General features: G+C 36.3%; 1 protein-coding gene across 12 annotated transcripts in view; it reads right to left on the bottom strand.

Moving 5' to 3' along the window:
• Window positions 1–25,822, bottom strand: part of ERC2 (ELKS/RAB6-interacting/CAST family member 2) — a 404,073-nt gene that overhangs the window by 48,042 nt on the left and 330,209 nt on the right. For 11 of the 12 annotated variants that reach the window (XR_009115064.1, XR_009115063.1, XR_009115065.1 and 8 more), the window contains one exon: window positions 9,672–9,862. The exons of the other annotated variant lie outside the window; for it this stretch is intronic. The gene's annotated coding sequence lies outside the window, so the exon portion shown is untranslated. The remainder of the gene's footprint in view (window positions 1–9,671; window positions 9,863–25,822) is intronic. 12 annotated transcript variants of the gene reach the window in all.

The raw sequence follows: 25,822 nt of genomic DNA, 5'->3' as shown, positions 1-25,822 counted from the left end.
TCGCATCCTGAAAATTTCATTTACACAAGGGAAAGAGTTACATAAAGCAAACAATCTTGCATGGAGTAAAAAAAAAAAGCAGAAACTTCTTAGAAATGGATGCATATTTAAGAATGATGCCTCTTTGCAATAACCTGTCAGCAATAATGGGTTTCCATAAACAGGAAATGGTATTTTAAAAATAGTAAGAGATTATTATAATTTCTGATGACAGAAACTCCATACTTTTTTTTTTCTTCTGATTATGTTCAGTGCAAATTCTATCAAGCTGAGAACTTTCACAGACCAAATAACAGGAAACTGTAAGGTCAGAAGAGAACAGTGGAAGTTTCTGTAACACAACTGTGGCAGAAGTTGTGGCCACTGGAGATCAGTAGGAAAAGGCTGAAGAGGCAGGAGAAATGATGTAATCTGGGAAAGTGAGGTTTTAAGTTTGGAAAAAGAGGGTTTGAAGAGCCTGCAGGTTGCTAATGAGGAAAGAAGGGAAAAGAGGCTGAATTGAAAAGAAACCAAATGAGCCTGAAACCCTGGAAGGAATATTGCAACTGGAAAAGGCTGTAGAGGGAAAGAAGCTAAGAGGATGAAGAGTCACTAGAGGCTCTAAGAAAAGAGACATTGAAATCCTGAACACAAAATTTTAAAAGAGCAAGTCTGGGAAAATAAGGATAAGGTGCTTCCTTCAATTAGGAAGACAAAGTTGAGTATGAGCCATATCCATGCAAGTGTTGAGATATTAGTAACTGGAATATTTGAACACTTTTCATTTAGAAAATTTCTCTTAATGACACGAGGCTGATTGTCTTTGACAGGAGGGGTTGGCAGACAGAAAGCTCTCAGTACTCAAGAGGAAAACTAGAAGACAAATTTGGGAGAGATAGCACAGTTCATGATTACTTGGATTTCAAGAGTGTAGAAATGATGAAAAAGAAAACAGAAAGTGATATTCTCGTTCTCTAGACTTTCCTATAAAGTCTAGAACAGGAAGTTTCTATATTTTAGAACCATGTCTTACACATCTTACAGTACTAAACAACATGAAAATTAGCTAAAACAGATCAGTTTTAGGAACATATGCCACCTTTTAAATTTGCCTCTAACTGCCTAGAGAAACCCTTGCTATAAGAGCAATTGCCCTCATCTGTTTTGCAAAACACCATTTCCAGAACTGAAGCTTGGTCTCATTGAAACATAGATAAATATTTGTGTTCAGATGATGAATTCACTTGCTTGTTCTAAAGATTCATTATTTGATTCTGCATCTCTAAGAAAAACAAATTTGCACAAAGGTTTATCACTACTCCATTTCAATAGTGCACAGAAAACTGAAACTGTTGGAAATGCACAACTGTGCTTTATGCAACAAAAGCCTATTTATAAATTATGACTCTATACACAATATGCCTTGGGGATTGTTCCTGTTCTAATCAAATACTTTTGCAAATTTCTTGCCAAGAACTGAAAAAGTATTTACCTGTAATAGTAAGGTGAAAAAAATGATACTATCAGGTAAAATATGTTTTCACATACACTGTGGATGTTTTATTCACTCACTAGCCAGCTTCTAAAGGTTCCACAAAAAATTAAATCACATAGCTTAAATATTTGTCTGCAAATAACACTGGTTAAATAACTCTGCAACATCTGGTTTCCTTTTCTGTTTGCTATTTGAGAGCTTTTTCTGAGTATAATTAATCCTTATAAAATGGGAATAAAGCAAGTTATTGTCTTTTGGAAACTGATGAAGTACATTACAACTACAGAGAAAGGGACTGTACTTCATTCTGCACAGCAGAGTTAAGATGCCCACAAAGAGGAAAAAAAAAAGTTTATGTTCATGTGAAAATGGTACTTGGAGCTCAGAAGTCTAGATTCACTTAACAAATTTAGTAAAATGAAGTACTTAAAGTAACCACAAAGCAGAAGTGGAGAATTTCAGCAGAGGGACAGTTTGAAGAGTTGGAAAATAAAAGCGCAGACACACATGACAGGACAGTTTCTGTCTGCCTTGATTTTCCAGGGCTCTGTGCCAACACAGACTGAATTTGTGGCCCAGTACAGATAATCAAAGTGAGAGAAAAACCCAACATGTGAATGGTGCTTCTATGGGAGCTCTGGTAACATACACAAGTATTTGCATGTTCATGACAGTATTGATCTAAGATCAAAAAAAAGGTTTTGTCCTCCCTGTATCTGTCAGTCTGCACAGGAGAACAAAGCCTCACTCCTAAAAAAATCATCTTTGAATTGAGGATTCATTACTGTAACACTTCAACCAGCAGACCTTGACAGAGCAGCTCCAAACCAAGCTGTTTAAAAAACTCTACATCAAAAAAAGTCTTTATTATGTTAATTACAGTAGGCAAAACTAACATATCCCAATCTTTCTTTTAGAAATAAAAAAAAACCTCTTGCCTTTGTTCTCCATAAACATAGGTTTAACATAAAAAGGTCAACAAAAGACAGTGAATCTTGTTGAAAATACTGGTTTACCTCCTGTTTCTGTTACACATGAAAAACAAAAACCACTAAAGAAAAATTAGAAGAAAAACTAAATTTAGCAAAACAGTCTTTCCTACTTGTCCAGTTGAGGTACTTGGTCCACACATAAAAATAAATTAATGAATGGATTTTTTTCTCCCCTTTAAAATCAATTCCTTCACCTCATCAAAATCACCAAAGGAGATTCATGTTTATCAGCTACATACATATTTATAATGCATAATAAAATATTATCTACTTTACATTTCTGTTTTGGGGCTTGATCTGATTTTGCTTTGTAAACACAGTCCTACATTCATAACTTTTTTCGTGACCTTTTATAATCAAAGCTTATTTTATATTTCAACAAGATATTACCCACAAAAGGATTCAGACTTCATGGAAGAGGCTGGTCCAACCCCTTTGCCACCTACACAAGCAACAGCTTGAACCTGAGACTCCAAAACATAACAAAGAGCATGACCTTTTTCAAGAAAACCTCAGCAGGACTCAGGATGTAACCTTGATATCCCTCAACACTTCTGACTGTACAATGTAAATGAAAGAAGAGTGGGTAATGCACGTAGGAGTCACACAGTCATAACAGACAAAGCACAAATATTCACTGTTCATTGTATTCAGTCTAATAAAACTCTTATTTTGCAACACTTTTCATTGTATCTTTAGAAGAGTATCTAGGCCTGCTGCATACCTGGACATGTATTGGACTTTGCTTGCTGGATCAAATTAAAACCATGAATTGGCATCACCAGTTTGGCCAAAATTTATTAACTACTCTAGGTATGCCACATTACACCATTTCCAAAAAGCAGTTTGCTAAAGGAAATCTTCCCAGGGAAAACGTGGGGTTTTTTCAATATGCTTCAAATTTCTGCATTTTTCTGCCTCAATTTGTTATGGAACTATCTTTCATATTATCCCTGCTTTTATTTTCTTTGGTGTTTGTTTTTAAGTAGAGTCATAAATGTATTTCCATTTCATGCTATTCCCAGTTAGGAATAAAATGACGGCACTTCCAAGAAAGAAAATTACCCGGGAATCTGTTCTGCATTTGTAGACAGGAGAGAGGCACTTTGAATGGAGAAGAAGAATTAAATTAGCCCCAGATATAGGGGCTGAATACTAGCCATGTGTTTTTGAAGTGAGTATCTGCAAACCCTTTCCTACAGATCCTTTATAGTCTGAACTTTATAACAATAAAGGTATAATCTGGTAAAAAGTTCGCTGCCCTACAGCAAGCACAAAACACTTTTTTTTTTTTCCTTCATCCAAAGGAACCACTGGTCTTTGAATAAAATATTTTTACCTTCCCCCACGGCCACCAGTTTAGAATGAAAGCATATTCCATGTTTAAGATTCTATATTTACTCAGTTTAAATATTTATGGGTGAGATGTATATACAGTATTGAATAAAACAGAAACCAGATTCATTCCTTAATGAGTGAGAAAGAATAAACTTCATATGGGGCAAAAAGCAGTACTAGAAATTGTCACTGCTTTCAAGTCAGCAGCCACAAGAAATGCTGTCTTCTCAACTACTGTACAAAATAACAAAACCAAAAGTAAGCATTAGTTTTTCTTCTACATTATCAGATTTTTATGACAAAGGTTAGAATGTTCAAAAATATGTTTAAATTTATTCAGCTGTTCTCATAGTTTCATGTTTCACTGGGCTGCTACACTGCATTATGTTCCCATATGACTAGATTAAAGCTATCTAACAGGCTGGTGAAGTTATTAGTCCAGCATCTGAATACTTGTTCAGAACCTTCTTCAGAAAGTACTGACAAGCTGAGGAAGTCAGATTGATTTGGGTTGGGTTTTTTCTAACAGGACATCCATAGTATTTGTCAGATCAGCACTTCTAAAGAGTGCTCTTCCTCCAAAGACCCTGATAAACTAAAAGTGCTGTTAAATCCAGTTGTAGGGAGACTGGACAGCCCAAGGGGAGGTAATGGGATACAGAGACTTTAACCTTTAGTTCATCGATTTAAATTCAGCTCAAGTTGATCATGACCAACACTTCCACATGATGAATGTTTGCTAGACTGTGTAAAGAAATAGACACAATAAATATTGGTGGACACATTACCAAGGTAACTGATCCCTTTTGGTAATCGCAGAAGAATACCTACACTCTGACAGGCCACCAAACAGTCCTGATTCCTCTGGTTTCATGGAATCCATCACCACTGCAGGCTCAAAACAATGTCCTAACCACCATCAAATTACTTTCAACATGTTTTGGAATTTTTTTTTCCTTTCATTAAGGGGATATTTCAACCAGAAGTGATCACGATCACAAATACCATAATAAAGTTGAATGTGCAAAGAATACAAAAGGCTATGCTGAAAAATGGTGTTAAATTCATTGTCATAACCCAAGTGCTACTTTCAGGCAGATTTGGTTGAACTGTTAAAAGAATGGATATAGGAAAACCAGAAAAACGCAAGACAGCTGACAGGAATAACCAGAGGCATGGAAAGACAGTTCTATATGGAGTCTGAGATTGAGATTTAGTTTAGAGTCCAGATTAACAAATGTTGCCTGGTATGAACATATAAAATAATGATTATTACAGGCATTTCTTAAGAGCCTGGGGGTTATGAATAAAGCTAAGCACAAAGGTTCTTTCCCAGCCTATAAGAATTCTGAAGATTTCAGAAAGGTCTTGTTAGTATTAGGACAAATCCTTTCACAATTTTCACAAAAGCAGAGATACCCAACCTATTACAGACAATAGTGCAGTAGTAAAGACAGTTGCCTTGGATGCATTAGATATTCAGCTGGATTTAAGTCTCTATTCAGCTGAATTCAGAAAAGGAAATTGAACCAAAGTCGCATGTCTTAAAGGATAATGCCCTAACTATTAGGCTCTGGGCATTGTAATGCAGATTTCTCTCAAGGTTGCTTTTTGAGCAGTTCCATTTCCAATAAATTATTTATTTGCTATTTGAAATTAAAGTTTTCTAAAGGAATTTTTTAAACTACCCTTGGCATGAGAAAGGTTTTAGGTTTGATAAAGAAGCAATTTCTATCAAAAACTCTGTTAACTTAGAAAAATCCCTACTAGCTTTAGCATTTCCAAGAGCAGATGCAAAAATTTCACACATTTGTACACAATCTTTTTCCTTCGTGGCAACACTAAAAAAAGGACGGCAAGACCATGCCATGAGATCTTTTCCTCACACATCAAGTGATTTAAGGCTGAGGAGTCATTGCTACTAACATACACAAATCAACCTCTCCCATAAAAAAAAAAAAAAAAACAAAACCAAAATATGTAATAAAATTAAAAATGCTTTCATGTAAAATTGATCAAGGGAAAACACAACAGCATTCACACTACTTTTTTTTTTACCTAACTCAGAACAAAGTTAACTATTTTTATAGCTGGGAGGATACGGTCTTTAATGTGGGCTTTCACTAACATATGAGTCATATTTACAGTGATTTACTTTTACCCTTCCAATCTATAATCTTGGAAGTATGCTGTTCCCAAATGAAATAGCAACTTTCATGTGATTGGAACTACAAGTCTGTTTTTCTTAGATTGTTCTTCTATAGCTGATCTTGTATTTGACTATTGCCTCCATCAAGATGCTTACTGATCACATCTTTTAGTTATTGTAGCTGCCTTATGCAGGGCTTCCCAAATTACAATGATGGAAACCAACCAAAGTCATGTAATGTAGTTTATCCATAGTTATATAAAAATTTATTCATTTTTGAAGACCTCTACTCATCTCCCAAGTTTACCACTCCACCACCTCTGTAGCAATGTTTTTTCCTCCCCCCTCCTTCTCAGTTTTCCCATTCTGGCTTTCATCCAGTTCTCTCTACCTTTCTCTGTCATTGTGTGGGTTACTGCAGAGTGTTTTTTAGCTATTTATCCCAAATTCATACCAGTGGTACCTAAAGACCCCCTTTAAAACACCCACTCACACCCACTTTAAAGCAATTAACTCAACACCATGCTAAGCAGTTCCCTGCACCAATGCACACAGAATCATTAGTATGATTACAATCTTTATCAATTTAACTTCTGTTCACTGGGAAAGGAGAGGCATTAATGTTATACTGAGCAAATGGTAGCCCTGCTAAAGCCAGATTATGTGACAGTGAAAGTCCTGTGTGTGGAACCAGAAATGCTGCCAAAGGAACTGCAGCTAAACCATGAACAACTGGGTACAGACTGCATCCTTCCCACTTCAGTGTTCTCTTACTACATAAAAAGTTTCCTTGCAATGAAATAGACACTAGAATGGCAGAAAAAGACTTGTGTTTAAAACCAACCACCTGTCATGAATAAAAGTTTCTATTCCCACCTCCACCACCCCCAATTCACCACATTACAAAGCAGAAATAGTTCACGTTTGGATACCAAACTATGTGATACACCTACTACCAGGAAAGTAATTTGTAATGAATCAAATATTTCACCAGAGTTTTAAACAGGTAGAAACAACCATAGAGAAACTGCCAAGGAAATACTCAATTGCAATTTTATACTATCTGTAGGTCTTCAGACTAAAAATAACACACAGATGTCATTTTCAAAATTAGCATTCTTATTGAAAAGAAAACCATCCTAGTTGATCTTAGACATGGACTTATTCACCAGAATAATACCACTGAGGCAGATAAATGCATTTGCATGAATAAAGGCCTGCACTGCAGGACTTCATAAAACATACATATGAGACAAAAAAAGAGCCCAGGAATTAAGTCAGTAATTTTGACAAACATTTGTTTCATAACTGCAATGCAGTCAACTTAGTTGGCTATTCCTAAGTTCAGATCTAATACACATTGCTGTACAGCACTGCCTGAACAGCATTAATGTCTTCAAAGCAATTTCACTTTTTAAGCTTCAAAACACACTGTTTGTCTCTGGCTCATAACTGTTGATACACTTTTGAACCACAAATTCTTCTTGTCATCTTGCCTAATTATAACACATTCTTTAAAACATAACTTTTGTTTGAAAAAACAAGTTCATAAAATCTCTCAGTTCTACATTCAAAAGAGCTGTTAAATTAAACTAATTAACAGCCTAAAAATGTAGGAATTCAAAGAGAAGAATTCAGACATGTGTAGCCAAAATGACGATCCTGGAGATGTTCCTACCTGGAGATGCTCCTACCCCAACCTGGAGATGTTTCTGATGGCCATAAAGGTTTTGATGGTAAGACAGGCCAGACCCAGAAGCTGCATCTCTGTTCAGGGTTTACCTGCTCAGCCAGGGTGCTTCATCTCATGGCTCAGCTTGTGCCCAGTCCTGTGGGAGCTGCACAGTTGATCTGAGTTTGACCCACCAGGCACTCTCAAAGCCAAACACCAACCAGGTGGGCTCCCTACAAAATGCTTCAGGTGCTGTTTCTTTCTAAAACAGCACATGAGCACCAGTCATTCCCAGCCTAGCAGCAGCTCTGCTCATCCCAGAAACCAAATCCCCTGGTCCCATTCCTTCCTCAGCTCAAGACCCAGCAATGCCCTTTAGCAGGATGGACAATTCTGCTAAATTCCAGATCAATCAGTTGGCTACAGGCTGCAGTAAATGCTGGGGCAACGAGAGGGAGATATCAAAGTTCCACCACCGAAGCTCCCTCATTGTACAGAAAATAATTCAAGATTCATTGGGCTGGAGAAAGAACACAAGAGGGAGCAAGAGTCTGTAGCCTAGTGATTTGGGCACTCAGCTGGGAAAAGGAGTCCTGGGCTCCTGGCCTGTGCTTCATAGAAGGTTCATGCAATTTATCTAACAGCCTTTCAACAATCTAAGTCTTAGCTCGAATCTGGCCATGTTTTCCTTCCTGATCCAAGTCTATAAATAACACTTTGTTTGCAAATACCAACATATCTCTCGTATGCTCTTAATGCTAAATTTTAAATAGAAAACATCAATAAAACTGAAATGTGCCAAAATCTGAAAGCTTATTTCATATTCACTTTCCTTTATAATACTTAAAATATAAGAACTTACTTGTGATCAGGTTAAAAATACTATTAAAATGCAAATACATGGTTTTACCTGTGTCAATAATGCTGCTTTGAACCACTAAATTGGAAGTTATTTTTTCATCTCATCTTTCTCAGGATGAGGTAAGATTTTTTAAGAAGTTATAAAAATAGTAATAGCCTTCTAACATCTTTATTCTGCTCAGTTTCTGATTCTCACTTTAACAGTATTTTCATTTGCTGGTTCTCATTCCCTAGAACAACAGTGCAATGTCATGCAGGCGACTTTAAATCCAAGCAAGGTTACCCTGAAATTCCCACTCCAACAATTTCATGGACATATTTCTGGTTTTGCTAAACATTCTTTTCATAATAGCTTCATTTTGGGCCTAAGCCTACATAACAGGGTCCCTTTAAATAATATTCCATGCCTTGAAACATATTACAAAAACTGTTATATCAAGGCAAGTTATGCAAGGGCTCTCTATGGTTTTAGCATATTTACTCTGTCACGCCATGTGTGAGACTGCAGCCTCCACAACAAAACCTTTACACACTGAAGTCATTATCTCTGTGAAGTCTGCAACTGGCATTTAAAACTTATTGATGGCCTGGGTATTGGTGGCTCAGTAGGCAGCACTCTTGCCGGAGGCCCAGGAGGTCAGGGGTTCACATTCTGCTCAGAGAACAAGTTGGACATGTTCCAGGTTTGTGTGTGGGCTGTGCTACACTCCTGAAGGGGCAGTCCTTAGGACAGTAAGTGAAACCTTGGCTTTTTGGGGATATCAAAGTTCTCCCACAAAGGGAAGAGGAAGAGTAAGAAGAGAGTTTAACAAGTGAACGAACACGATTGCTCTGGCTGGGGACCTGGATTTGGTTGTGCGCTAAACACAGAATGGTCCAGATAGAGTACACTGAACAGCTTTAAAGAAGCTGCCACATTTCAGTCTCTTGTGGTCAGCACATGTTCAAGGGAGAGGTACAGACTCCAGGCATGCTTAGTATCAGCCAACTTCCTCAATTCAATTTCACACCACAGAACTATGAAAAATGCATGTGCAGTTGCAGCAAGTGAGCAGTCCAAACAAAAACACTTCAAGACTGGAGCAGCTTCCACTCATACTATACAATCACTGAAAAAATATCCAGCCAAATATCCAAGTCAAAACTAGCAACACATATAGAGAATAATATAAATCAAGATTCGACCTGCTCTGGTGTTAAACTTTGATACTTGAATATCCCAGATGTCTCCCTCCTCCTCTTCTTCTTTATAGACAGGTAAAGATGGATCTCTTGAAGGAACTGGGGATCACACTCTAGGCAAAGGTTGGACAGGTGATCAATGTACAGCATGAGATTGTGCCGTGGCTATGTGCCTCCAACAGTGACTGGATCATCTGGTTTAGAAAAACAATTCAAAATTGTAATATTTTCTAAAGCACTTATAAGGGAAAAATTAGTAAAAGGGAGAACATGTAATTTTTACAACATGGAATATATCACACAACATCTTTCCATAATTATATATTTAATTTCAAAAATTCATTTATTTCCTATTTAACATTTAGTTAATTAACTTTTCAGTTCCTTAGAAGTCAGTCTTGAGAGGATTGCACCCCATTTCCACCGATGGAATATGTTCAAAAGTTACCAGTGTGATATAAAGTTACTCTTATAAGTGTCAATATATATATTTTTGGCATCTAGATTTAGACATAACCCTACAAAGTGCCAGGGCCAGGCCCAGCCCATTCCTTAATCAGGTTTTGGGTCAAGCCAGTATTTATCAGCCAACTGGGCTTCTACTCTGCAGTGCTCTTCAGGAGGTAAGCACAGAGGTTAATGTTTTGTTAATGAAGATACATCTCCCAACATTCCCTTCTATGTCAATAGAATGAAAGAGCATTTTCTAAAGGACCATTCAGAGAACTTGAATGATACCTTTTCTCCCAACATTTAGGAACACCATCTTTTATTTACCAATCTTTTACATGGTGCCTTCTTTTTTTTTTTTTTTTTTACCATCATGGAAAAACAAATACTGCCCTCCTTCCCAGAAATATCCATTAGTATAATGGATCTTTAGGTTTACATTTGGTGAAATCAACCTGTATTTACACACAGTAAAAGAGATAATTAATTACAAGCATCATGACATCTTTAGGCTATCACACAATTAATGTATAAGCAACGAGCTGCTTAAATGAAACAAGATATTGATGGCATTATTTCAAGTTCAGAAACTTGAAATAATTATATTAGGAGGAACTCCTAATATAATCCCAGTGCAAATTTGCAAAGAATTACGTGTTCATTTTGTCACTATAATATGAAAAGGAGCTATTTCAAGGAACGAAGGATGTCCTCTTAACCTGCAACAACAAATTTGTTTGGTTTTTTCTCTTCTCAGTAAGAAAGCAATTAGGATTTTTTCCAATAAAAATATCCTTGTCCATATATAAACACTCCTGGTAATCATGTAATTACCTTACCCAATCAGATTAAATTGCTGTCAGTTGAGTTCCCACCGTTGATTAACTTTTGTGTACTCTGAACCTAAATGAAGTCTTTGGTAAAGTCACTTAGTCATTTACAAAGGTGTCTCTATGGTCTCAAAAAGGGTAACAGCAGTATATTATTTACTATAATCATCAAATATCCAAGGTCAAAGATAGATCACAGTGGACCCCTTTTTTAAAACCCAAAGAAATACAGAATTTAAACTATGTTGCTTATTTTTGTGTTTCTTGCCATGACTTCTAAATGTAATAGTAACCTTTGACCCCCCCATATTAAACACCATAATTATGTAATTAAAACTAATTATGCAATTTAACATACATATTTTTGTCCTACAACAGGCAGGTCAATTACCTCACTCATTGACCTTGGAAGCTTTCACAGTTTAAACAAAACAATGAGGCTTTCAATTAATTTTAAAGTACAAACAGAGAAGGAGCAGCAGAACCACAAGTCCTCGCACTGATACTGCATGGAGGGATCACTTACAAACCTCTTCATTTTGGATTCCACAGATTAAATCCCTTGATAAAAGCCATTAAACATCTTTCTTCCATGTTGCTATCATTAGAAATGTTAACACATTTTGTGGACAAGCCATAAATGCATGTTATTTGCTAAATGCAAGAAAGGAGACCAAGTAATAGGTTTGCTTTGTCCCACTTCTTCAGTATTGTTTCCTCTGCTTCCTCCCACACTTCATTGCCTCTATCCCTGTTTCAGCACCTCTTTCTGAAGTCTCTTTCTTTCCCCTGTTTTCTTCATTATCTTCTCCGTTCCATTTCTAGTGGTAAAGTTTATCATTGTATCAAACTACTGTAGCTGTTGTCTTCTCCAGTTTCCATCCACATCCCTGACCCCATTCACGGGGTTTCTCAGCCGGTCTTGGCACCAGGTGCCTTCTGATGATGATGATCCAGCTGAGAGGGAACTAAAATTTAGCATTAAAAGCTAAAGCTGAAGCAAACATGGTACATGCTCTAAAATGAATTTTCCAGAGAGGGAAGTTTGGTACAAGTGAGAGAAAATTTATGAAATTGTTGAAATATGTTTCACCTTGATAATATCTTTTTTTCCTCTTTAAACACTTAGGTAAGCTCTATATACTGCACTAAAGGTTTTCAAATTGTCCAAGAGAGACTCATGTAATATTACATTGTGTCCAAAGAATTTGTTCAAAGAATAAAATTAGCATTATCATTTAACCACATGTTTATTCTTCAGTAAAGTAAATTCCATTCTCTAAAGAATAATTCTTAAAGCAAGTACAAGCCCAGGAGCTTGACATTAAAAAGGATCATGTTCTGCTATCCTGCTTCTTTCAGTTACTATATTGACCACAAATAGATTCAGCAGAGTTAATAAGCTTAGGTGTGAAGTAAAGGGACAGACCACATATATACATAAATACTCCCTATATATATATATACACACACCCTATATATATATATATATATATATATATATATATATATATATATATTCACGCATACATACATATACCAATCATGCTTTAAGTTGTTTTCTCTAAACCTTGTTTCATGTGGGGATCAGAAAATAGCTACTGGAAAAACACATGAAAATCTTTCCTGACTTCTTGAAAGTATGGCAAAAATACCTAATGTGCACTTTGTGCTTTGGTGTCGTTTCTAACACCATTTTTGGAGTCCTTTCAGTTCTCTGCTTTAATTAGGCCTGACTTGCACAAGGAGCTTGAAAAGATTTCAGTAAACCCTTGACATAATGGAAACAAGGAGCACTGAACTCTGAATGAGGAGTTACAACAGGAAAGAAACAATTTAAGATGGTAGCAGGCCTTATTGCAACATTAAACCTCAAATTGGATCTGATTTACACAAAGTAAACCAATATATTGAAATAGTGCCCCAAACTTCTGGACAAAAGTTTGAAGAAAAATAATACAGTGCATGTGTAGAAATTCTGTCCAAGGGACTGGAGGAGATTATTCCTTATATTCTCATTTAACAAAAAGGTTCCTTCTGTTTTGAACGGAACATTAAAATTCTAATTCAGCTCATAGAGCATCCCAAACAGAGCAGCAAAAGAATCTGTGAAAGAGCCCAAATATGGTGCTATTGAAACAGAGTGGGTTAGAGGAATTGGGATAGAATCCTACAAGTGGCTAAGCAGCAGCAGGAGGTCAGCTTCACAAACAGCAGGATGCTGTTCTTGCCAGACGTGAGTGACATAATACAGGCAAAACAATCAAGATTTCAGCTGATAAATGTATGCCTGAGGAAAAGCCCTTGCTGTAGAACTTTCATAAGCAACAAATATTTAAGCAAATTCTGTAGACTTAATTTACACAGGAGAGCATTTTTTTCTTATACAAACATGTCACGTTAACCACATAGACCAGAATTCTTTATAACATAAAGATAATAATTTTAAGAGCCTAAATGTAGAAAATATAGGGGTCTTTGCTCAATTACTCAGTAAATGGATTAAACAAAGAGCTTTCACAGGTTACTGCAGCTTCAAATGTGTCCCAAGCAATTCTGTGTACATTAGAATAACACACATGAAAACATTAGCTCCAAATATCTAGGATACCCAGAAAGAATAAGAGAATTCATGTAGCCCCACCGGTTATCTATAAATTGCATATATCAGTATTATTAGACAAGTTTCAAGTCTCTGAAGGGAACAGTGGCATTTATAAGGAGACATTTATATACCAAAGTAAGATGATCAATAAATCATTTTGGTTTCTAAATGTTATGGTATTATATTAAATCATACTTTAAACATCTATTTTTCACTTCTACTATTTTTAAAATATATTCTAAAAGGCTGAGATACCACTGATTTTTCCATTTTATGCTATGAGCAATAAAAGGAAAATTTATTCAATTGCTTTTTAGCTAGGGAAGTGCAAAACATCACGCGTAAAACATTAATCTGTCTACCCCAAATTCTTCTCTGTCTTCCACAAAACATCCTTTTGGGCTAAATACTTTTGCAAGTCTGAATAAATTGTAATTCTGAGGTCAGATTCCAGCCTGGAGCAGAGACCAAACTTCCCCTAGACTCTTAGGACATTGTGCAATAAGAATTTCTACATGGTGCAGTTGACTGTTTTCATTCAGAAATCAGATTAAGAGGTAGTTGGGCCTTTGAGAACATGAGCTACGTGAGTGTTTAAGGATGCAGGACAGAGAGATGCCAACCAGGAGCACAAGGACACAGAGCTGCCCTGCCATGGCTTGGGCAATCACATGAGACCACCTTGGCATTAGGAGAGGACACTGCATGGCCAGAGCTCTCCTGTGATCTGACCACAAAGGGGGCATTTCATAGCCCAGGGACCATGACAGAGCATGTCTGTATTTTGGTAACTTGGTGGACATGGGAACAATCTATGGCCATTTCTGCTGGGGAAGTTCAGACTGCAGGGCAGGCCAAGCTTGTGCTCCCTGGCTCCACTTGTGGATCTTGTAACAGGCTGTACATCTGCGATCTCAAGGCGCATGATTTCTGGAGATCTTTCACCAAACCACACAATCAGGAGTTTGAAACGACCTGGAGTCAGCCCTGGCATTCGGCAGGAGGCGATGCTGCTCCTCCCTCACCTGCAGCTGTGCTGGTACTGAAGCCCAGAGCCATCCTGCTCTCATCACCACAGGCACTGGGACTTAGTTACATGCAGGGGTGTGTTGCACATTCAAACCTGCTCGGTATGGAGCAGGGCAGCTCAACAAAAGCTGATTAAGACATGGTGCTGAGCTAAAAACTGGATGCTTGGTGAATATCTGTGTTTTGGCCTTTCCCCAAATGTCTTCCCCGAACAAGTGAGAGAGGACAGCTGGAGCAGACAAACTTTCTGTACCCAAGAGATTGTTTTTCTTTCCTTTGAAGGTATTACTTGCCTGTTATTACATTTACATAAAGGACCTTTATTCTTTCCCATATATAGTAAATTGCACTCCTGTATGTGAACATTGTGTAGCCATTTCCCCTCAAATACAAAACAGAATTATCTTCACTGTCATTCAAGCCTTTCATTTTCCCCCATTACAAAGACTTGATGCAAATCTATTTTTGTTTGGTCTGGTTTATGCTGACAGCAATTAATTCTAAAGCCTCAGCATAAAGACATACAAGAATCACATATGTTTTTAATCTACAAGCAAGTTATCCAATTATTTTAGGTAAACTTTATGATCACAACCATCCTTACCAACTCTGATATGATAGGCTATTTTCTTCTTAATGGCTTAAGACTAATATACACTGCTACAGGGAATATACCCTTCAACATTCCTCATGTTTTACCTCCTGATCTTGAAATAATAATATAGTCAGTGAGCACATTTTGTTTATACTTGTTAGTAAAAAGTCACTAAAAGCATGCTGGGAAATAATATTCCATGCCTTAGGACTCAAACAATTTCTCTTTATAAATAGAGCTTGTGTAAATCACAGACAAAGTTGACAAATTTCATTGATTAGTCATGGTGAAAATATCAGATTTAAAACAGATTAACAGGAAAATCATATTACAATTCTGATTACCCAAATTCTGCATGTTGGTGAAGAATGAAATGAAAAAGTAGTGATAATTCTGGAGCCAATCCACTAAATTACACTTGCACTGAGTTGCATACAGAGGGTAAAAATTCCTCGTTAACCTTGTAAAACCTCTGAAATCTATATTTAGCTACACTGGAATAAGAACATCACAAGTTATAGAGATTATAGCACATTGAAACTATTTCAGTGCATTTTTCCATCAAATTATGCTAGCATGAAATTATTTTGTCACCTCATAGAAAAAAAAATTAGGGAAGAAACTAATTTGAAGTTAAAGCTTCTGTTTTCACAATTATTTGTATTTGGTGCATCTACTTAAAAATGAGGGAAATAATATTTGAAAGAAACCCCACTTTAACAGAATATCCCATTATTCCTGTAAAAATATAAAATTCATAACTGTGAAGAACAACATTTGGAGTTAAGCAAAACTATCAGCTTTCACATAGAACTTCACGGCTTTTAAGTCTTTCCTGATGATGTAATTTAAATTGAGGCCTTATTTAAAAGAGAGGTTACACACAACCATGTGATTCAAAGAGACTTGTTGACTACATAACAATTTGGCTTGATGCCTCCATGTCCTCCACTGAGCTGCACAGACCACTTGTCATCCTTGCATCTGAAGACAGCCAATTTGTCAGACATTTGCTTTAATTCTTTTTCTTTGTCTTCTTTACAATATCCTTCATATGCATCCTGGTCATCAATATCATATATCTGACTGGAGGATGGAAATTCATCTGTGTTTCCGTCTTATTTTCTTTGCATGCAATCCTCCTGGGTCTTATAGGATGTGCTTAATAAGAACCACATTATTCTGCTAAAGGAAGTCCTTGAGCAGACTTTGAGAAGCAGTATGGCAAATTAGTTTCAGAATGTGGAAGGTCAGGTTGGAAATAAAAAGCTGCAGTTATCTGCAGTGTTTTCTGCAGTTCAGAAAGTAAGAAAAAGAGGCCCAACCTTCAAGAAAGGATTTGTTTGATGTTTTTCCCTTGGAAAGCTGGACTAATTTATGCCCAAACAATAAAGTGTTGAACATTAGCTGCAACTAATTAAAATTAGCTTTTAGTTAAATTCACATTTGTAAGAAATGAACAATCACACTTCTCTTCCAACTGCATTTAAATGTTTTTGTTTCCACAGACACAATGTTGTTTGCAACAAATTCTACACCACTCAAATATTTAAATTTAAAAGCGTGCTTGAGTTTGAACTTAAATAGCCCTCTGCTTGGGACTGCCAGGTTTATGGGTGTCCTTGCAACCTTAATTCTGCCCCCTGGTGTCTGTAAATTACGGCTATTTCTAACTAATGATCACACGTTATTTTTCACTCTGGGGTCTGTGTCACTCTGTCCACAGGACAAATGTTCCTCACACAGTGCAGTTGCTTTCAGCACTACCAAAGTTTTTAAAATGCTGCTTTTGCTAAGCATCTCCCTGGAGCTCTAGTGCTGCTTGCTTCCGGGGCTTGCCTGTGCTGCTCATCACCATATCTCGATCTCTCTAGAGCACTAAGAAGCCACTTTCTTCTTCGTGATAGGAGGAGAGCATTATTATCTGTGTGGGAAAAGACAGTGCACAGACACCGGGCACAGGTTCAAAAATCTTTGTTGCAGATGTCTTGGTCATTTGCTCTGATGTATTAGGCTTGCTAGTGTAAAGTTCTTCAGTTTTTATAGCCCTTTCCATTTTTAAAACAGTTGCATAGACTTCAAGATGCTATATTTGACACATCTCCATAACATAAAATCGTATTTTTTATTTTCCTCACTTTGTAGATGTGAAAAAATTGCTTTTTTCCAGCAGCCCAGAAAACTGTGAGAGCTGGCCTAAAGCTCAGAACCTCTCCTGCTTCAGCTCTGGTTCTGCTCCTGATGACCAGACACTCTTCCTGTCACCATGGCAGAGTTTTTATCACCCTGAAGTTGCTGAGGGTGCTCTCTGCATCTCAGACAGGCCCTGACTGAATTAAATAGAATTCAACACCACACCCATTTTTTTGCTCGACCCAATTTTTTAGCACATAAGGAATCTGAAGAAGGAGCATGGGTAGGGCTAAGTTGCCCAGTAACACAACTGCTTGTCTGTCCCACAGTTACTGTCCCAGTGAAAATGCAGCTCAAGAATGGAGTCAGCAACGGGGAGCAAGCATGGACCAGCAGTGAGTGCTACAGAAAAGGCAGTAAATGGCTGAGCAACTGAAAAGTGCTGCAACTTGTAACCAAAAGGACACCTAAAAAAATATTTATATGAGTTACTTTAAATCTGGCACTTTCCAACTTCCAGGTTTTCAATTTACACATGAAAATCCATTTAATGAACCACTGTCTTGCAATATGTATTTGCTACATTAAAAGATGAAAGTTACAGACAACTTTCATGATGGCTTGTGAATATCAGAAGCAAAGATTGAGTTTTTAACAGAGCTGAAATACATGTATACACCATTTAAAATAGACCTGCTGCTATTGGGGATCACCTTAAATCAGTGTTGTGCTCTGAAAGAAATTCTAACTTCTATAGACCTGAGCAAATGAAGGCATTTTAAATTGCTTTGCTTATTGTTAATGCACACTGGAGCACAAATCCATCCCTTGCTCTCTGAACAAAATCTGAGTGCCCTCTGGAACTGTCATGCAAACCAAAGTACAGTGAAAATAGCACTGCTGATTCTTTAAATCTACCAGTTTTCCTTCCCTTCTTTGAAAGAAATCTGACCCAAAAACCAGCTGGACTTTTCAGGAGCCTTTTTGCTGATTCCCCAGTGCAGATTGGAGCAGTGCATTTGGTCAGGTTAAAAGTCAGATCTACCCTTTGCTTTCACCCTCTGGCTCTCAATCACACCCATAGACCTCAATAGATTCCTCATGATCTAACATCTGTAAATTAAAATCAGCTACAAAATTTAACTAAATAAATTTATTCATAGAAGCAATGAATGCATCATTAAGATGCAATAATAGTCTCAGTCACGTCTATCAAAAACTTTCTATTTTCTTTGGCAAAACCAGATTAAAACTGAAATGGTATGAAAAATCCAATTTACTCTCCTGTAGTGAGTTTATATGTCTTGTGTTTGTACTTCATTCTCCTCAGTCATGAAAAATATTACAGTCAGGTTTTGGTTTTTAATACTTTGCAAGAACTGCAAAAGACATGTTTGATTTTCTATTGACACTGAAATGAGAAAAAACCCCCACAATGTTTACTTACAATTCCAAACCAACCCACTCCCCTCCAAAATAACAACAAAGAAAAATCCAAACGGAAAAAAACAAACAAACAAAAGAAACCAAAACAACCTTGGACTACATTTGGTCAAAACTTTGACATAATAATCTATTTCCCACCTTCTCATATACTGAAAGAAATAAGTAATCCATGTTTTAATGACCTCAGATGAAAACTACAGAAATGCAAAGCAAGAATGATTGTTGTTCTGATGATGAAAATGTCTTATTCTACTCCCCATGTTCATTGCCTAAAGTAACACAGTGGGTAGCCTGTTATTACTAAAGGAATAAACTTTTTCATCAAACACTCTTTATAAAAATATTTCCCTGGAAATGTAACACAGCATGTAGCAAGACTACTACAATTTTCCATCAACTATGAGTACAAGCAGCATAGGTACTGTTTTTAGATAATTTCACCCAAGCCTTTTGGCAATAGTTCCTCTCAAGGAAACCTACATTAACCAGAAATTTAGAGTCTGTTATCCCCAGGCCAGCTTCATTGGAATTTTTAATATGGCACTGTCTATTCAACAGTTGTGTGTAAAATGCCAATAAAGTGGCCAGAAAAGAGCTGAAGGGCTAATTGCCTTTTAACTCCACTGCGATGATAAAGTCACGTAGAAAGAAAGGAAAAACTCCCACTGCTTTAACAAGTTTATCTGACTGCCACTTTAACATTCTCTGTCTGCATGCACTTTAGTGCATTCACCAATAAAAGGATAAAAGCATTCAAAATCCTGTACCCTCAATAACTAAGAAGTCCAGATTCAAAACGTCTGCTCTGCTGGAATCAGCCCATTAGGTCAGCCAGCTTTTTGCCTGGCCCTTGATTTCAGCTGTACAGTATGTACCAGCAAAAACATTTCCTTTTGATGCAAAAGATTATAAATCCTTAGGAAACCGGAGTGAGAGAAGAAAAGGAAGGATACCATTTTGAAATAGTAATAAAAAGCAGAAAATGCTTCTCACAGATGAAGGGTGAAACAGTAGCAATCAAGCCAGTGGTGAAAATCCCATTGACCTTAAAAGGTCAAAGAATTAACTTTAAAAAATGAAATACAGGAAAGTATAGCATAATTTATAAGCTGGATAAACATATAATTTTCACTTCTCTGTTCCCTTAAGTACATTTTATATTATTCCCTTCAATACTTTCCTTTTCCAAAATCCACTTTTATAAACATGATTTCTTTCATCTGAACAAGAATTTCTACCTAACTCTGCCTTTCTGCACTTTCTTCATGGTATAAGTGCTTATTAATACATAATTAAAAGTAGACATTGAATAACATCACTTATGGAAGTCAGTGCTACAGACAAAAGCCGCATTTTCCTTTGCCAGCTGAGTGATGACCATCCTTGTCCTCCTTGATTCCACAAAATGAGACAGTTGTTAAAAAAACATTTCACAGAAAGATTGAAAAGAAGAAATTAGTGGTCATTTAATTTTTTCTAGACCTGTGTTTTCACGTTCACCAGAGAAGGAACACAGTCAGCTCTGATAGTGAATTGACCTGTTCCACTTAATAAAATAAAAGCAGCAGTAGAGGCATTGTGATTGCCAGCTGCAAACCACTGAGTGTTGTTTTTTTCTATTAAAAATCTCTTCCATGTTTTTCTTATTGTAACCTGGAAAGAGTACAAAATCCAAAATCCAATGGAATTTCTATCTAAAAGAACACTGTTAACACTGAGAGTTCCCCAAGTACTCACCCAAGCAAATGTTGTATCAGATTACAGTAAAATTTAAAAGCAGAAGTTCAAACTAAAATGAAGTGTCCTTCAAAACAGACTCATGTGCATCAGAGCTTATGCATTAATGCACTTATTTCCATACAACTCTGCATTTCCCTTCTCCATCACTTTGTAATTTGTTCCAGATTTTGTGATTTCTTTCAAATTTGAAGGTACATTGTTCCACATTTGAGTGATGAAACACTGAACTGGATGGAAGTACACTGAAATGTTAAAGGGAGAAGGAAAACAAAAATTAAGTTAAATTTTTAATTTATAAGGTAGTAACAAGTGAAAGAAAGAAAACAAAAAAGCAAAGAAACATCTCCTAACAAATAAAGAAAATGTAGTGCTCCGAGAGACCCAGAGTGGTCATGTTCACAGTACAAAACAAACAACTTTGCTGTCCTTCCAAATTTAAAATGCCAATACCTAAGGGAAGCAATGGATTTCTGCCTAACAATACACTGCTTTTAGGTTGTCACTGCAGTTCAGGGGTATTCTTAAAGCTTAGATCTTTCTTACTAGATTAGAAGGCAGAGTAAACTAAAAGATCAAGCTAATCTAGGATAAACTTCTTTTCCACAGTTCAAAGGCATTGGCCTTTCCACAGGTTCAATTGCAGGTTTCTTTGAAGATGTGCCCTAAAGTTCATTAAAGAAATTTCACTGACTTGAACTGATTTCAACATTAAAAAGATAATGTGAGAGCTTCATTGCCATAAAGAACCTGACAGACTGACTTTGAAGCTTTTTTAGGCGGCATTAATTTTTTTATTCCTGGACTAAAAGCCTTATTTAAACATATCTTTATGTTTAAATCCTCATAAATACTTTAAAAATTAATAGAAAAAAACCCTTGGAGACACAGATTTTTTTAAATTCCAGTTAAAAAAATTCAATACTTAATTATTTCTACTGAATTCAATGTCACCATCATTGATGCTTTTCCCCTCACTGACGGTACTTAACAACATTTCCAGTTGGTGCTGCACACAGTGCTTAAGCAGCATCTCATCTGTGCAGAGAAGTTTGAAAATAATCATATGGCAAGAAGAACTGCAGGCTTTAACAATATAAGATTTAGACAGATGTACTTAGCCTTTGTCGTTATAACAGGTCCTACACCGCCTGTGACAACAGTAATGGGAAAAAGAAAATATTGCTTAAGGTTTTGTCAACATCTGCTGAAATTCAGAGACACACATTTTCTGATTTTAACTCCAGAATTACAGTTGATGCTTAAGATAAACCTTTGGTTTCTTACATTAGGATAAATGCTCATCTCTTTATTCAGAAAACAAAAACGAAAGAACAACAACAAAAAAACCCCCACAAAAACAACCCTACAAACATCATTTGCAGATTTATGAAATAGCTTGCAGTATATTACACTTTATACCTCTTTTAGTGCACTGATGACATGGAATTAATATTTCTGGGAACACACAGAAGATTTCCCAAAGCAAGTGCAAGCACCCTGGCATCAGTTTCTGAATAACCAGATACTCTCTAACTTTCCAGAAGAGAAGCTGTGGTTCCTGGTTACTACAGATTTCAGACTTCTGCACCAGACTCACAAAAAGGATTCTTGAATTCCCTTCCATTCCATCATGTTTACTCTATGCATCACCTTACTGGCCAGATTCTGTCAAATAAAAACCCCATTGTGGAGTCTGACATCCATTGTTTTGTAAACACTGCTCATGCATGGACCTTGTCTTCTTGGACAATAAATTCTACATATTTAGATAAACTAAATACTTCCATCACCTCAAAAAGATGCCTACAGGAAAAGTCAGATATTCTGGCAGTACTCTATTCCAACTTTAAGTTTTTATACCTTGAACCTTTATGAGAAAATCCTAAACAGAGAACTGTCATATGTACTAAGGTTTATTTGCAGCAAGTCATCCTCAGCTTTCTGATTTATCCCCTGTTACTGTTTCTCTTCACAAAAGCACACAGCTGTCTCTTTTAGCCTATTTGTTTTATTTACTTTGCTTTTCTGAGTTCAAGATTTTATACTGTAGATTAAAAAAAAAAAAGTGACAGAACAGTTTGCCAATGCTGACACATTTAGGTTTTGTCGTAAAAGCTGTCAGGCCATGCAGCTCACTCAAGGAAACTGTCTTAGCAGAACAGTGCAACTGATTATTAAATAATTATTAAAAATATTACAAGCTGAATGATACAGAGATACATACTGAAGATGAAACACATTACAGCTTTTGTTAATTTGCAGATCTCTTGCTGTATATTTAACCTCTTGCAGGGATGAACAAGTAAATATTTTAACAATTAAAAAGACATTGAAAAGTTAATCTTTTTTTCTACTACCTACCTAATGTTAACTGCATAATACAATTAAAGCTTAGACATTCATCACATTTTTTTTTATCTTGCATACAATCTACTTCATCTGTTCTCCACACACAAGAAAAACTGCTATGGTATAACTGAATTATGAGCTTATGACTTGGAACAAGCAAAATGTCAAAAAGTTCCAGAACTGAGATAATCTCTTCAGTTTGAATTTTGAACCTTATTAGATATTAGTTATGATACAGCCATTAATTCTGCATATTTTGTTTTTCCCCAGGACTCCTGCCTCAATCAGTACACAGAAATATCAGGCCTATGACCAACTAGCCAAGATATTTGATCCACCATTTCTTCAAAGTGGTTAGCTGAATGTTGCTCAGAAATAAATGTCAAACACACAAATTGATTAATTCAGGCTTTTCTAGGGTATCCTTACTGTGACATTTTTGCATCCATTTACCTGACTGACAGTGTCCCCTGTTTGGTCCACTTGCACTTTTCCTCATCTCTCCAGACCCTTCAGTTTCTACCATTAGAGACTTTTCTCTGTCAGTTCCAACGTTCCCTCCATCTTCAGTCATTTTTTCCTCTAATTCCAATCTCCCCACCCTCTCCTGCAGAGTTTAGCAGCTCCCTCCTTGTCTCCTGAAGCCCCAGCCATTATTCCCACCTGTCTGCACAGGTACCTCAGCTCTATCTCACCCCAGAGCTGACTTATCCTTTCTTTCATATGCAGATGAATTCCCTAAGAATCTCACAGAAAGCAGAATTCTTCTATAGTAACCAAATTTAGCAAACATTTTCTTGGACAAAGAAAATACATCCATGAAATTAATACCATCCAACTGCTAACACTCAAGACTAACACCATGTTGAAGAAACTGGATCAATAAATCTTTTGAAACAAGTATTATTTACAAGTGTGTTGGGGTCTTTTTTTGTTTTTTGGTTTTTTTTTTCCTTTACTCTCTGTGTTGGAAATAGCTGAGACTTTCCAGCTCAGCACCTGGAACCATTTGTGTGGAGTATAAACTCTTCAGACAGATACCTCACTTGGCGAGTGTCCCAAGTAATTTTATAAAATTATCAGCTAAAAGAAGGGATTTCTTTATTGGAAAGGTCAGACAACCTTTAAAAGAAGAAAGGATAAGTAGACAGGACTGTAAACTGGGAATATATAAGGCAGATAAATAAACTCCATACTACTGCTTTACTGTAATGACTCGTTTCTTTCTTTTTGCTGTCAGAAAGGAAATTCTGAAGTGCTGCAATTATAAAAAATATATGGAAAATCTTGTAATGATGTTAATGTAGCTGAAAAACTATTAAAACTGAGCAGAACAACAATAAGTATAATTAAAAATCTAGGTAATAAATTTTGTTGCTTATTAGTTTTTACATATTTTTCCAATATTGATTTAGGTCATCATGCATTTATACAATTTTGATATTCTTCCTAAGAATGATAGAAATAAAAAATTATTGCATCCTTATATTCAGTAGAAGAAAAGCAAATATATAGCACTTTCAAGCTACAGTACTGTCAGCTCAATCAATATATTTAAATCTATCATAACAATGTTTTTTCTTTTAGTATTTTGTACTATACTAATGTCCATGGTGAAATTAGGGACACAGTTTTTCACAGACCAGGTCAATACAAATAAATAAATACAAAATAACTTATGTACAGGTCTTCATAATTCAATTTCAAAATGGAAATATAATTGTTCCTCCTTACAATTTATTTTGTGAAGTTTAAATTATTGAAAAGAGAACAAATTACTAGCAGCAATTAACACCAGATACTGATTCTGATTGAAGAAGCAATCAAAGTCCTCACAGAGGAACATAATGCACAAACTATACCCATAACACCTAAAAAGAATGGGCTGCTTGAGCAACACCCTCACGCTTCAGCAGACAAGGTAAAACTTGCTTTTGTGGTTTGATGGAGAAGGTAATGGTTGGCTCTCAGCTGGCAGTGATGGATTGGACATCACGCCCTCAAAGCCAGCTGGAGGAATTCCAGTTTTCATAGGTGTGATATCACTATCAGCATTGCTGCCACACTCAAATAATTGACCAGTGACATCACACCCAAATTGTAAGATTTTATTTGGAGGCCATGGGCTGCCATGTGTTTAATACCACAGTGGACCACGAGGGCCCTTAAAGCATTTCCTTCTCATTTTTTTCCCTCTGTTAGGTGGGTTATTAACTGTATTAGCAGCATTTCCTACTCTGCATATAGGAAATACCTGCTCCTACCAGTAATACCTTGTCAAACTGTAAAAAAACTCAAAGGAAACTACCCACTATCCTACACTCCATAAATACATCAGGCTCTTAGGCACATAAAAGTGAGACCCTGCAATCCCTAGTTAATACCATACTGATCTCTGTTAGAGTAGTTTGGCTCCTTCTACACACACCCCCCACCATTAAATTTGATTCAAATTAATGCTGCCTAAAATTAAAGTAATGCTATTATTTACTATATTGAATGTGAATTCTTACTATAAGAGAAAAACAACTAAGTAGAAGTGGCAGGAATTGGAGACATTTCAAATATAAATAGTTGTCATTTTTCAACATATAATTTTAAGATTAAAATACAAGGTATTTAAAAATCACATTTATTTGCTAACTAAAAAATTGGTCGTGGACAATGTCTGTTGAACTCAACAAGTGTATCATCTAATTTCTTGGGACAAAGGCAATTCACAAAAATACATATATATATTTCGTCCTACTTGGACTCAATTTTTTGTAAATTGCTTAGGCACAAGAGTTTTTCTAACTGTATGAATGAAGGAAAACCACAAAAGGCTTGGGTTTTCTCACTTCAATGGTAAGAAGTCCAAACTACATTTTATTCCATTTAGTTACACCTTGAAATCAACAGAGCCTGAAAGCCCAGCTAAGTCCACTGATATTCTGTATTTATTAAGTATTTGAAAGATATGTCCTTATTTCTAAAA

The sequence above is a fragment of the Melospiza georgiana genome, chromosome 11 (genome assembly GCF_028018845.1).
Source record: "Melospiza georgiana isolate bMelGeo1 chromosome 11, bMelGeo1.pri, whole genome shotgun sequence".
Lineage (NCBI taxonomy): Eukaryota > Metazoa > Chordata > Aves > Passeriformes > Passerellidae > Melospiza > Melospiza georgiana.
The sequence above is the reverse complement of the archived record's forward strand: the minus strand, read 5'-3'. Positions and strand labels throughout refer to the sequence as shown.